This window comes from Pan paniscus, chromosome 1 (genome assembly GCF_029289425.2).
Source record: "Pan paniscus chromosome 1, NHGRI_mPanPan1-v2.0_pri, whole genome shotgun sequence".
In the NCBI taxonomy this organism is placed as follows: domain Eukaryota; kingdom Metazoa; phylum Chordata; class Mammalia; order Primates; family Hominidae; genus Pan; species Pan paniscus.
Window position 1 is genome coordinate 224713843 of NC_073249.2, and position 12703 is coordinate 224726545.

General features: G+C 60.7%; 1 protein-coding gene across 2 annotated transcripts in view; it reads left to right on the forward strand.

Annotated features, from left to right (window-relative positions):
- LOC100975124 (multiple epidermal growth factor-like domains protein 6) overlaps positions 1–12703 on the forward strand; it is a 127870-nt gene that overhangs the window by 16496 nt on the left and 98671 nt on the right. The gene's annotated exons all lie outside the window — the stretch shown is intronic.

A 12703-nucleotide genomic window follows, 5' to 3' on the forward strand; every position in this document is an offset into this window, starting at 1 on the left:
GCAGAGCTCCGGAAAGAGAGAGCTGGGGCTGGGTGGGGTCAGTCCACTTTGCTGGCTCTGCCGGAGGACAGGAGCCTGCCATTGGCAGGGTGTCTGAGGGTTTCCTGGGGCCATGCATTGGTGTCTGTGGTTCATGTACTCCTGAGCCTAGTTCGGGGTTTACCTGCCACACCACGCTCACCCCCAGCTCCCTGAGTCCCTCTCCCTGCCCTGTTTCCCTATACCATGTTCTCCCAAGGCCAATCCGGGCCGGGTGGCGGGCCTCAGCTTCAGTGGGTGTAAGGGAGCCGCTCCTTCCTCTCTCCGTTATGTAGCCAGCACAATTGGAGAGGCCCGTGCTGCATACGACCTGACCTGGGCAGGTGCTGATGTGCTGGGGCTCAGAGATGGGGGCCCAGGACTGGAATTGGGTGGTCTGAGCTGAGTGGGCGGCTCTCAAGCCTCTGCTTTGTAAAAGGAATGGGGCTCACAGCTACAGAGATGTTTGGGAAGGGTTTCAGGCATGGGGACAGAAGCCCCGCTGGTGAAACCGCCTGGGCAAAGGGGTCAGTGTCCCTCCCTGGGAGGGGTCAGTCCAGAGGTCATGGGACCCTGTCTCATAAAGCCGGCCTCCCCTAAAAAATCGAGGTGGCATCCTGCCAGTGAGGGACAGGCTGCACCGTGGAGTGTGGCCGGGAGTCACGCACTCCCCACATTTTTATTTTGTTACTTTTTATGTTTATTTTTTAGAGGTAAGGTCTTACTCTGTCAACCAGGCTGGAGTGCAGTGGCACCACCATAGCTCACTGCAGCCTCAAAATCCTGGACTCAAGCAATCCTCCCACCTCAGCCTCCCGAGTGGCTGAGACTGTAGGTGTGCACCACCACGCTTGAATAATTATTGTATTTTTTGTAGAGACAGGGTCTCACCATATTGCCCAGGCTGGTCTTGAGCTCCTAGGCTCAAGCGATCCTTCCACCTCGGCCTTCCAAAGTGCTGGGATTACAGGTGTGAGCCACCATGTCCGGCCAGCACGCTCCACGTTGAGGTTTAATGGACAGTGGGCTCCCCTGGGCTCCGGTGACAGGAACAGAACCCAGCTCTAGGGGTCCTTATGGCAGGTAGTTGCCTGGAGCCGCAGGGGCTCTTCTCACACAGGAAGCATGCGGGCTGCAAACCGGGGCTGAAGTTGCCTGTCCTGGCTCGAGCTCCAGCAGGAAAAGGGGAAGAGAAGGGATGATGGCCATGTTTTTCCAGTAGAGGAAGTGGGTAATTCTCTCCAGGAAGGGAGGAGAGTAACAAGGAAGAAGGAGGAGATGGGGCCACTGCTGGCAGCAGGGAGGGGGGTGCTGGCCAGCCGCCCCTCGGAGGGGGTCCCAGCCCCCACTGTTGCTGATGGCACCTGAGATGTGCCTGTTTCTTTGCTCCTGTCGTCTGGGAGGAACAAAGGGGTCCTTTTAGTGGGGAGGGGGCAGACATCAAAGCCAAGGCTCCCCCGGGTTTCCACTCCGAGGCAGGGGTTCTGGGGCCTGCCAAAGGGGATTCTAATAATGGGGGGAAACAATAGGCAGCTTGGAGCAGGCCGGGGGCGGGGAGAGGAAGTGGGGCTGCCAGCCCGAGTCCCCAGGGTTTACTGGGGGAGAGCGGGCTTTTTGTTCCCAGGAGGGGACTTGAAGGCACAGCCGCATTAATGGCTGGGGCGGGGGTGGGGGTGCCCCTGGGCCTGGGGTCCTGGGTGGGGCGGGGGTGGAGAGCTCGGGCGGGGAAGGCAACTGCAGGTAGAGGTGCGCGCAGCCGCGTTCCCCCGATGCCGTCCCCTCCGAGCCCCGAGCTGGGCTCTGGCTATCCTCGTGTGCCCCTGTGTTCACCTGCGTCAGCAGTAACTGTCTCAGAGTCAGGCTTGAGGGCAGGGGCTGCTGGGTCGTCCCCCGAGGCTGGTTCAGCCGCTCCCCACTGTGGGGATCTCAGTGTCTTGATGGTCCCAGCAGGGCCTAGTGAGTGTGCCCATCTCCATCACCAGCCTGGCTCGAGGTGAGCTTTGGGCCCGTCCTGCCAGCTCTGTCTGCCTGTGCTGTGGCCAGGCACTAGGCCGCCATCTGCATGTGGGACCCTGGAGCCTTAGAAGAACGTGGTGGCTCTGCCCTGGCCTGGCCCTGCTGGCCGGAGTGGGGTGGAGGGCATCTTGGCTGAGACCCTCCCCGGGGCAACCCGGGCTGGGCTGAGGCTGGGGGCAGGGAGCAGGGGAGGGTGGGGGTCCTGGTTGTCACGTCGGTGGGGTCTCCACACAGATCCTGGACTTGAGCTTTGGCTTTCTTCCTGTTTTTAAACATTCGTTTTTAGCGCAAGATTTGCTTGTTTGTACCTTTTACTTTTGCTTGTTTTCATGGTCCGGGGAATCCCTGTGATCTCCTTCTCCGGCCGCTCCCTGTTCAACCCCATGGCTGGGTCCCAGCGAGTGAGGGGGGCGGTGGGTGGGTAGGAGTCAGGGTTCACACGGGCTACGCCTGAGCCCCAAGGGTGGGAGGGGTGCTGCCTGGCGCGTCCTGTGCTATCCACGGAGTCATTCATTTATTTGGTCACTCAATTGTTTACTGGGTTTTGGCTCAGCTGCTGCCGAGTCCTGGGGGTTCGGGGACCCTGGCAGCGGGTGCTTGCCCATGTGGAGCTCATGGCTGGGATGCTGACTGTGAGCAGATGCTTCTCCTGTGGCCAGGGTGTGACGAGGCCTGCAGGAGTGAGGATGAGCAGATGAGGGCCATTGGGGGCCTGGAGGGTGGTGCTGGGGACTGTGGGAGTGTCTGGGGGGCTGCCTGGGAGCCCGGAACGTCAGAGAGGGAGCAGTGAGTCAGGGTCAGCGGGGGGCCTGGCCAAGGCTTTTGGACCTCCCCACACCACGAGGCCTCCAGTCTAGGCAGGGAAGCCTGCAGGCCCTTCCTCAAGCTGCCCCTCTCAGGGCAGTGGGCTGCACGCCGGGACCCGCAGGCCTGGGGGCACCGTGCCAGCCTCTCTCTAGACCGGCTGCTCTCCTGGGGCCACTGTGTGAGGTTGTTGGGCTGGCTGGGGCTGGGGGCTTCTCTGCATCCTACAGTAGTGCCCTGGCAGGGCAGAATGGGTGGCCTCAGGGACCCTGGCCTGGCCTGACCTGAGCCAGCATGTGGAGCAAGTGTTCGCTGATGGGCCGGATGCCGATGCCCGTCCAAGCAGCCAAGAGTGGAAAACATGGCTCAGTACTGGGCTCAGTTCCCTCCAGGTCGCCTGTGAGCTACGAGACCTTGGTAGCAGCCCCCAACAGCCCCCTCGCTGGTGCCCCCATCCGGTCCCCTGTGAGCTACAAGACCTTGGTAGCAGCCCCCAGCAGCTGCCTCACTGGCGCCCCCATCAGGTCCCTTGTGAGCTCTGAGACCTTGGTAGCAGCCCCCAGCAGCTGCCTCGCTGGTGCCCCCATCAGGTCCCTTGTGAGCTCTGAGACCTTGGTAGCAGCCCCCACCAGCCCCCTCGCTGGTGCCCCCATCCGGTCCCCTGTGAGCTACAAGACCTTGGTAGCAGCCCCCAGCAGCTGCCTCACTGGCGCCCCCATCAGGTCCCTTGTGAGCTCTGAGACCTTGGTAGCAGCCCCCAGCAGCTGCCTCGCTGGCGCCCCCATCAGGTCCCTTGTGAGCTCTGAGACCTTGGTAGCAGCCCCCAACAGCCCCCTCGCCCGCGCCCCCATCAGGCCTCAGGCTCCAGGACTTAGGTGTGACAACACCCACCTGAAAACCTGGGATTAAATGAGTCACTTCATGTGGAGCCTTTGCTTGGTGCCTGTATACAGTAAGCGCTCAAGCAATGCCAGCTCTTGTTCTTAGAGGAGGAGGCCTGGGTGAAGTCTGCTTGGCCTGTGGTGACTCCTGTTAGTAGCAGTGACAGTGACAGTGGCACACACGGTGATCGGGCACCTTGGTCATGGCATCCCTTGGCCAAGGGCTTGGTGCAAGGGCTTGTGAGCAGGGGTCTCTGGGGACCGAGCCCAGGGCCTTACCCCCTGCTCGGTGGTTCTGGGATATCTCTTCCTGCCTCCCCGTGCTCAGCTGAGGCTCTGCCTTCCCACCCTGGGTTAGCCGAGCGTTTCCGACGCCACATTCCAGCTCTGCCGTGCGCTTCCCATCTCTGCTGGCTCATGCGAGGAGGGCGGGGCGCGGCTGCTGGTGGGGTTGGGGGCTTGTGTTGGGTGGGAGTCTCAAGGTCCCTGCAGGTGCTGGAGCCCCTCAGCCCCTGGGAGGCTCTGCCTCTGTGGGGTCTGCTGAGAGTCACACACGGCTGCTCACGGTCTCCCCAGCCAGTGTGCCTGTGGGCACTGGGGCCGCGCCCAGCCAGGGTCCTCCCTGCTTCCTAGACCAGGGCACCGCTGTCCCTGTGAGCTGGAGGATGATGGTGGGGTGCACGGCCCCTGTGCAGGACAGATGCTCGCTCTTTACACGGCCCCTGTGCAGGACAGACGCTCACTCTTTAGAGGGCCTTGTGGGTCAGGGCTTGGCTCTGTCTCTGCCCTCTCTTTTCTCACCCTTTGCCCCCTTCCTTGTTTCTCCATCGCCCTCCAGCCCCTGCTGGCAGGGGAGGGACAGGGGAGGCCCCTGAGCCGATGATGCCCCCCAGCCCCCAGCCATTGTGAAATTTCCTTGCTTCCGTGTGACCTGGACACCCGGCCGTGGAGGACAATGTCAGGGCCCGGGAGCCCTGCCGTGTTTGTGTAGGAGCGAGGAGTAGGCTAACGCCCGTGAGACTGGCCGGAAGCTGCTCATCGTGTTATGATTTCCCTGAGAGCCACTTACTTAGTGCCGGGCGGGGCGGTGGGGCCTCATGACCGGGGCTTCCAGAGCCCACAATGCCCTGAAGAGCCTGTGGCCCGGGTGCAGTGGGGTTCGGACCCACTCCTCTTGCTGGGGGGTGTCCTTCCTGCTCATGGATTCTCTGAATTCCACTTTTATCCTGGTCTGGTGCCAGGTTTTTCCCAGACCCTGCCCATGTTTCAGCCGGAGTCTCCCTGGTCCTGGCAACACCATTTACCTTGGGCACCCCTCCTCCAAGCCGGGCTCCCCGGTGGGCAGAGTGGCAGATGAGCGCCAGCCTGGAGCAGCTGACTCGCCGGTCCTTCCACATGCACACCCTGAGGTGGAACCGTGGAGGAACAAAGCCCAGGAATACCCTGCCTGCAGCCCCCTGTACCCTGCATCTCCTCATATGGGCTGTGCTGGCCTGGCCCAGGGGAGGGGGAGGCCACTGGACGGAGAGGCAGGGCCTCAGCGTACAGTTAGGAGCTGCACCAGCTCCATGGGCTGTGATGGGCACTGGGAAGGGATTCTGTGGTCCAGTAAGCGCTTCCTAAACCAGAGTTCAGCAGATTTCTTCTTTTGCAGGAATTTTCAGAGCCTTTAATATGCGAATGTGCCCTGTGGATTCCTGAGACAGACTATACAGGCTTTCCCAAACTAATTGCACCTTGAATCTTGAGGCCATCTTAGAAAAGGAAAATAAAGAAGCCACAAAGTCACAGAGATAAAACAGTGCCCTAAAATGTGTTGAACGGGGCCGATGCAGGCGATCCACTTGACATACGGTCATGGAGGCCCAGCCATGGTGCTCAGGACCCAGAGGGTAGCAGTGAGCAGAAACCTGCACCTGCCCTGACCTCCTGGGGCTCCTGTCCTTGCAGGAGACACTCAGGAAAGGATGAAGCCGCCAGTGAGAAATGCTATGGAGTAAAGTGAGGCAGGAGGAAGGGGCAGAGGGGCTGGGTGGTGCTGGCTTGGATGGGGGTCCAGGAAGGCTCCTCTATCCAGGTGGTGGTGGTCTACTGATGTGAGGGGTGGGCCTTGCACGTCCCTGGGAAGAGGTCACTGAGTAGGGAACAGAAGGTGCAGGGCCCTGAGGCAGGATCTTGTGGCTGGAGCAAATGGGACGGGCGTGGGGTGGGGGGCGCAGGTATGAGCTCCCGGGGCTGCTGCAGCAAGGGACCACGAGCCAAGCACTGAAACCAATGCGAATTTACTCTCTCACAGTTCTGGAGGAGAGAAGCCTCAGATCAAGGTGTCAGCAAGGCTGTGCCTGCTCCTGAGGCTCTAGGGGAGGGTCCTTCCTGTCTCTTCCAGCTTCCGCGGCGTTCCATGGTCGTAGACGCCTCATTGCCCGCTCTGCCTCCGTCTCTACATGGTCATCTCCCCTCTGTGTGTCTCTGGGGCCTTTTCTGCAGGCCCTAGGGCCCACCCTAATCCGGCAGGGCCTCATCTCAGTCGTGGTGTTCATCACATCTGCAAAGACCCCATTTCCAAGCAGGGTCACATTTAGAGGTCACAGGAAGGCAGGAATATTTGGGGGACAGGATTTCCACCCCACCACAGGGGGATAGGCCTGGGGCCCTCATGAGGGCAGGGGCAGAGTCTGTGCAAAGGAGGGGCTGGGCCTGCTGTGCAGGGCAGAGGTGGGAGTGAGGGCTGCTTCATGGTGGCCCTTGTGAGAGGTGACAGGGCTCACTCAGTTCAGGGGGGTCAGGAGGGGCAGAGAGAAGGGGTGGGATTCTGGATTTGCAGATGGAGCAAGAACTGAGTCTAGAGAGCTTGGGCCCGGCCCTGCCTCTGTGAAGGCTGGGGCTGCAGGACCTTGGAGCCCTTCTCTGTGCCCAGCCTGCCTGGCCCTCGACTCTGGGGCAGACCCCCAGGCACCCACGGCCCAGGGAGGACGCTTCAGTGTGACTACCCAGAGCTTCTCTCCAGGCTGTCCTGCCCCCTCCTGTCCCCTTCTGCCCCCTCCTGTCCCCTCCTGCCCCCTCCTGCCCCCTCCTGCCCCCTCCTGGCCACTCCTGCCCCCTCCTGGCCACTCCTGCCCCCTCCTGGCCACTCCTGTCCCCTCCTGCCCCGTCCGGCCCCCTCCTGGCCACTCCTGCCCCCTCCTGGCCACTCCTGCCCCCTCCTGTCCCCTCCTGCCCCCTCCTGTCCCCTCCTATCCTCTCCTTCCCCCTCCTGCCCCCTCCTGCCCCCTCCTACCCCCTCCTGGCCACTCCTGCCCCCTCCTGGCCACTCCTGCCCCCTCCTGCCCCCTCCTGGCCACTCCTGCCCCCTCCTGGCCACTCCTGCCCCCTCCTGCCCCCTCCTGGCCACTCCTGGCCCCTCCTGTCCCCTCCTGCCCCCTCCTGGCCACTCCTGCCCCCTCCTGGCCACTCCTGCCCCCTCCTGTCCCCTCCTGCCCCCTCCTGCCCCCTCCTGCCTCCTCCTGGCCTGTCCTGCCCCCTCCTGCCCACTCCTGGCCACTCCTGCCGCCTCCTGGCTACTCCTGTCCCCTCTTGGCCATTCCTGTCCCCTCCTGTCTCCTGTCCACTCCTGTCCACTCCTGGCCCCTCCTGTCTCCTCCTGTCCACTCCTGTCCCCTCCTGTCTCCTCCTATCCACTCCTATCCACTCCTGTCCCCTCCTGTCCACTCCTGGCCACTCCTGGCCGGTCCTGTCTCCTCCTAGCCACTCCTGTCCCCTCTTGGCCACTCCTGTCCCCTCCTGTCCCCTCCTGGCCCCTCCTGTCCCCTTGCTACCTGGGGGATGCTGAGCTGTCCAGGGAGGACAAACACATTCTCAGGAAATCCATGGCCTGCGCAGGCTTTGAGTCTGCAGGGAGGGGTTGCGATGGTTTGTCTCATGAGCAGTGCAGGCTCAGAGATAGCCAGGTCCACGCATGAGCATGATCCTGTCTTTCCACAATGTCAGACTTTATTGATGCTATTTCTATCACACAGGCTGTGAGCTCCATGAAGTTCGTGAGGAGGCGGTTCTCCTTCGTGCTTCCGGTTCACTCTGTAGTCAGAGCCGCAGGCACGCAGGCTCCCGCCGCTCCACACGCCCGTCAACATTGCAAACTATATATCACAGTGTACTTAGTCAATATATAAATGCTATAGGTTAAACATTTCACAACAAACAAAGTCACATTGAACACCGGGAGAAAAAGAGATAGGAGAAAGGGTCAACGGGAGAAAAGACAAAAGACAAACAAAGACAAAAAGCATCTCCTGGTCTGGCCCTGGCGGCCTCCGTGGGCCTTACAAGGGCCTCTGATGTGGCAGAGCCTTCGGGGCAGATGCTGACTTCTTTCCACGAGGACAGCCCTTTCCAGCAGCTGAAGGCCCGCTGGTGTTATGACCGGGGAGTCCTCGGTGAGGCCTGAGAGTGGAGAGTGTGCTTGTTTGTGTTGCATGCAATCTTTATTTTTAAAATTTGTTTCTTAAGCAACAGACATCTTGTCCTTGTTGGCAAAGTGCCCTGTGAGATGTGAAATAGAGTCTGACTCTAAGATGGAGTTACTTATGTCAGGGGTGCTATATACAGCTTGTGGTGCTGCAGAAACCCCGGACGGGGGTGGTGGCCTTCCTCCTTGCACACAGATGGGGTTGGCAGAATCGATGGGGGTCCAGGCTGCTGGACACTGCCCTGGATCTGGGCTCTGGTGCACCTGCGGCCTTGGCACCTATAGTCAGGGGTGCCAGGGTGAGGCCTGGGCTTGGGGCCCCATGTCCAGCTGTTGGACCATCAGGTCGGCGGGCCCGGCAGGTCTCCCTCCCCTCCTGGGTCATCTGGGCCCTGTGGCCTCTGCCCACCTGGTTGGCTGGGCCTGCTGGGAAGGGGCTGCAGGGCCCTCTGTGGACCCCGGGCCGCCCTCCATTTTCCTGCCTCCGCCGTTTGCTTTTCCTTTTCCGTTCGGGCCACATGCCAGCCCCGAGTCCCAGCGTGGGAATTGGCTGAGCTGGCGCCCCAGGCTCTGGGCTCCCTTTTCCTCCATGCAGACACAGCACGGGCTTCACAAATGGCCCGGCGGGACCTGCTGTCCCACTGTGACCCCCACCCCTACACCCCAGGTCTCTCCTATGGAGTCACATCCAGACTCACAGACCCCTGTGCCAGGCACACGTTTGCATCTGCACCCACCGCCCACCAGACGAGCTCACTCATGCACTGCCTTGCACAGATTGGCACACACACACGCATACACACACACATCTGTGAGCACCTATTCACGATCATGCCCATACATGCTCACTCGAGCGTGCACAAGGCCACACGCCACATGCATGCTTATGTGCAGACATATGCTCACACACCATGCTCAGTCATATGCACAGGACATGTCTCCTCGCTCACACCCACACACAGGACATGTGTCCTCACACACAGCACGTGTCCACACTCACACCCACACACAGGACATGTGTTCTCACACACACACAGGACATGTGTCACACCCACACACAGGACACGTGTCACTCACACAGGACATGTGTCCTCACCCACACACAGGACATGTGTCCTCACACCCACACACAGCACACGTGTCCACACTCGCACCCACACACAGGACATGCGTCCTCACACCCACACACAGGACATGCGTCCACACACCCACACACAGGACATGCGTCCACACACCCACACACAGGACATGCGTCCTCACACCCACACACAGGACATATGTCACTCACACACACAGGTCATGCATCCACACACCCACACACAGGACATGCGTCCACACACCCACACACAGGACATGTGTCACTCACACCCACACACAGGACGTGTCCACACACCCACACACAGGACATGTGTCCTCACACCCACACACAGGACAAGTGTCCTCATTCACACCCACACACAGGACATGTGTCACACCCACAACAGGACATGTGTCACTCACACCCACACACAGGACAAGTGTCCTCACACACAGGACATGTGTTACTCACACCCACACACAGGACATGCATCCAGACACCCACACACAGGACGTGTGTCCTCACTCACACACATAGGACATGTGTCACTCATTCCCACACACAGGACATGCGTCCACACACCCACACACAGGACATATGTCACTCACACCCACACACAGGACAAGTGTCCTTGCTCACACTCACACATAGGACATGTGTCACTCACACCCACACACAGGACGTGTCCACACACCCACACACAGGACATGTGTCACTCACACCCACACACAGGACATACGTCCTCACACAGGACATGTGTCCTCACTCACACACATAGGACACGTGTCACTCACTCCCACACACAGGATGTGTGTCACTCACACCTACACCCGCTCCCATTCATGGCTGCAGCCCCATCCTCACACCTGGCCCAGAACTTCCTTCTGTTCCCTCTTCAGCACAAGAGCTGCCCTGTAGGGTGCTGGGTGGGGAGCCCCGTGACGCCTTAGAGTCCCCAGGCACCTCCGGGCTGGGAGCCCCATCCAGGGGTTGTGCAGGTGCTGAGGGCAGCGGCCTTACCGCCCGCCCATGCCTCTCCAGTGCTTGCGGGCAGAGACCTACCCTGGATTCTGTGGTTACCGTCTCAGATGCAGGCCTGGGGACTGCTCAATGTCCTCAGCAGAAGGGGCAGGAGTCCCTGATCCTCGGCTCCGTCCCTGTCCCCTGGAGGTTTCTGCTGGTGCATGGTGAGGGGACGTGGGCCTGCCCTGGGACTCTGGTGCGGGGGAACACAGGCCATGAGGCACAGACGTGGCGCCAGTCACCGGAGTCCAGAGTGATGCTTAGTGGCAGCTGGAGCTCCTTCTTCTGGAAGGTTCTGGGTGCACTGCCCCTGCTCCAGCGATCACCTTTGGAGAGCCAGGGTGGTGGGCGAGGAAGGAGGAGAGGAAGGCTTGATCCGCCTGGTGGTCACCCCAACTTCCCAAAGGATGGCTGGGTTGTTCAGGGGGCAGGAAGAAAAGTTGCCAAGGGCTCTGGCCAAGCGGCAGCTCCAGAGAAGTGGCCCAAGGTCTTCACCTGCAGGAACTGAGTCCCTGGAGAGGAATCCAGTCCCCTTTCCACAGTTAACCCGATTCTGGAAATGAGCTCCAGCCACTGGGAGAGGCGTTTGCTTGTGGTTCAGTCCAATGTGAGAAAGTGGGGGGCGTTAAAGAGGCTACAGACATGGCCTGGACATGCCGCCATGCCCTCCCCAAACCTGCCGTCCCGCGCCGGTGGTACCCCGGATGCCTCTAAGGGCCCTCCCAGCCTTAGGTCTAGGAATTTGAGGCAGACCTGCCCAGTTTCACCCTAGAGCAGATGCCTGGGAAGCTGGGCAGCTGGCAAATGGCCACGGTCCTCACTGCCAGTTCCCATTCTGTGAACGAGGGAGAGGCGTGGCCCTCGACAGCTCTGAAGGCCGGGCTGCTGCAGGTGGCTGTGCATTGTCAGGTGGCTGTGGGTTGTCAGGTGGCTGTGCGTTGTCTGGTGGCTGTGGGTTGTCAGGTGGCTGTGCGTTGTCAGGTGGCCGTGCGTTGTCTGGTGGCCGTGCGTTGTCAGGTGGCCGTGCGTTGTCTGGTGGCTGTGCGTTGTCAGGTGGCTGTGCGTTGTCTGGTGGCTGTGGGTTGTCTGGTGGCTGTGCGTTGTCAGGTGGCTGTGCGTTGTCTGGTGGCTGTGGGTTGTCAGGTGGCTGTGCGTTGTCAGGTGGCTGTGCGTTGTCAGGTGGCTGTGCGTTGTCTGGTGGCTGTGCGTTGTCAGGTGGCTGTGCGTTGTCTGGTGGCTGTGGGTTGTCAGGTGGCTGTGCGTTGTCTGGTGGCTGTGGGTTGTCAGGTGGCTGTGCGTTGTCAGGTGGCTGTGCGTTGTCTGGTGGCTGTGCGTTGTCAGGTGGCTGTGCGTTGTCTGGTGGCTGTGCGTTGTCTGGTGGCTGTGCGTTGTCAGGTGGCTGTGCGTTGTCTGGTGGCTGTGCGTTGTCAGGTGGCTGTGCGTTGTCTGGTGGCTGTGCGTTGTCAGGTGGCTGTGCGTTGTCTGGTGGCTGTGGGTTGTCAGGTGGCTGTGCGTTGTCTGGTGGCTGTGCGTTGTCTGGTGGCTGTGCGTTGTCAGGTGGCTGTGCGTTGTCTGGTGGCTGTGGGTTGTCAGGTGGCTGTGCGTTGTCAGGTGGCTGTGCGTTGTCTGGTGGCTGTGCGTTGTCTGGTGGCTGTGCGTTGTCAGGTGGCTGTGCGTTGTCAGGTGGCTGTGCGTTGTCAGCACATGCTGCAGTGCGGAGGGGATGCTGACGGCATGGGGGTGTCTACCAGGAACACCTGCTCTCGGTTTGGAGCGCAGCTTTGCGCATCTTTGTTTTAGAGCCTCCTAGTGTTTTTCCACCCCTTGGGAGCAAGTCCGTGGGCAGCCCTCCTCCTCCGTCCCCTTGCGCCCTCCCTTTCCCCAAGGAGCATCCACAGGTCCCTCACACCTGGCTGGCCTGGCCATGCGGTGGTTTGTTCATTCATTCACCCCTTCATCAACAAGCTTGCCGGTGCACCTGCGTGTCGGAACTGGGTACGTGACAGCGATCAAGATGGAGTTGGGGGCTGCTCTCAGGGAGCCCAGGGCCTGGCATGGGAAGTGAGCTGTCACCCCAACTGAGTGCCTAATCACAGTTGAGAGGCACTAGAGGGGGCAAGAGCGGGGCGCTGTGGGCTCTGATTTGGAGATGGGTTAGGGAGCCTCCCTGTGGAAGTGACATTTGGGGAAGAGAAGAGTTGTCCACACAGAGAGCAGCTTTCTCATGGGAGGCCCCCAAGCAGGGAGAGCTGAGTCTGGGGTGAGGCCAGGAGCCGGACGGGGGTCTGATAGGGAGGATCTGGGGGCCGCGGCATTTTGTGCCAAGTCAATGGAAAGCCAGTGAAGGGTTTGCAACCGGGGAACAAAGATCTGAGTTGTATTCTAAAAAGTCACTATGGCAGCAGGGTAGAGAATGGA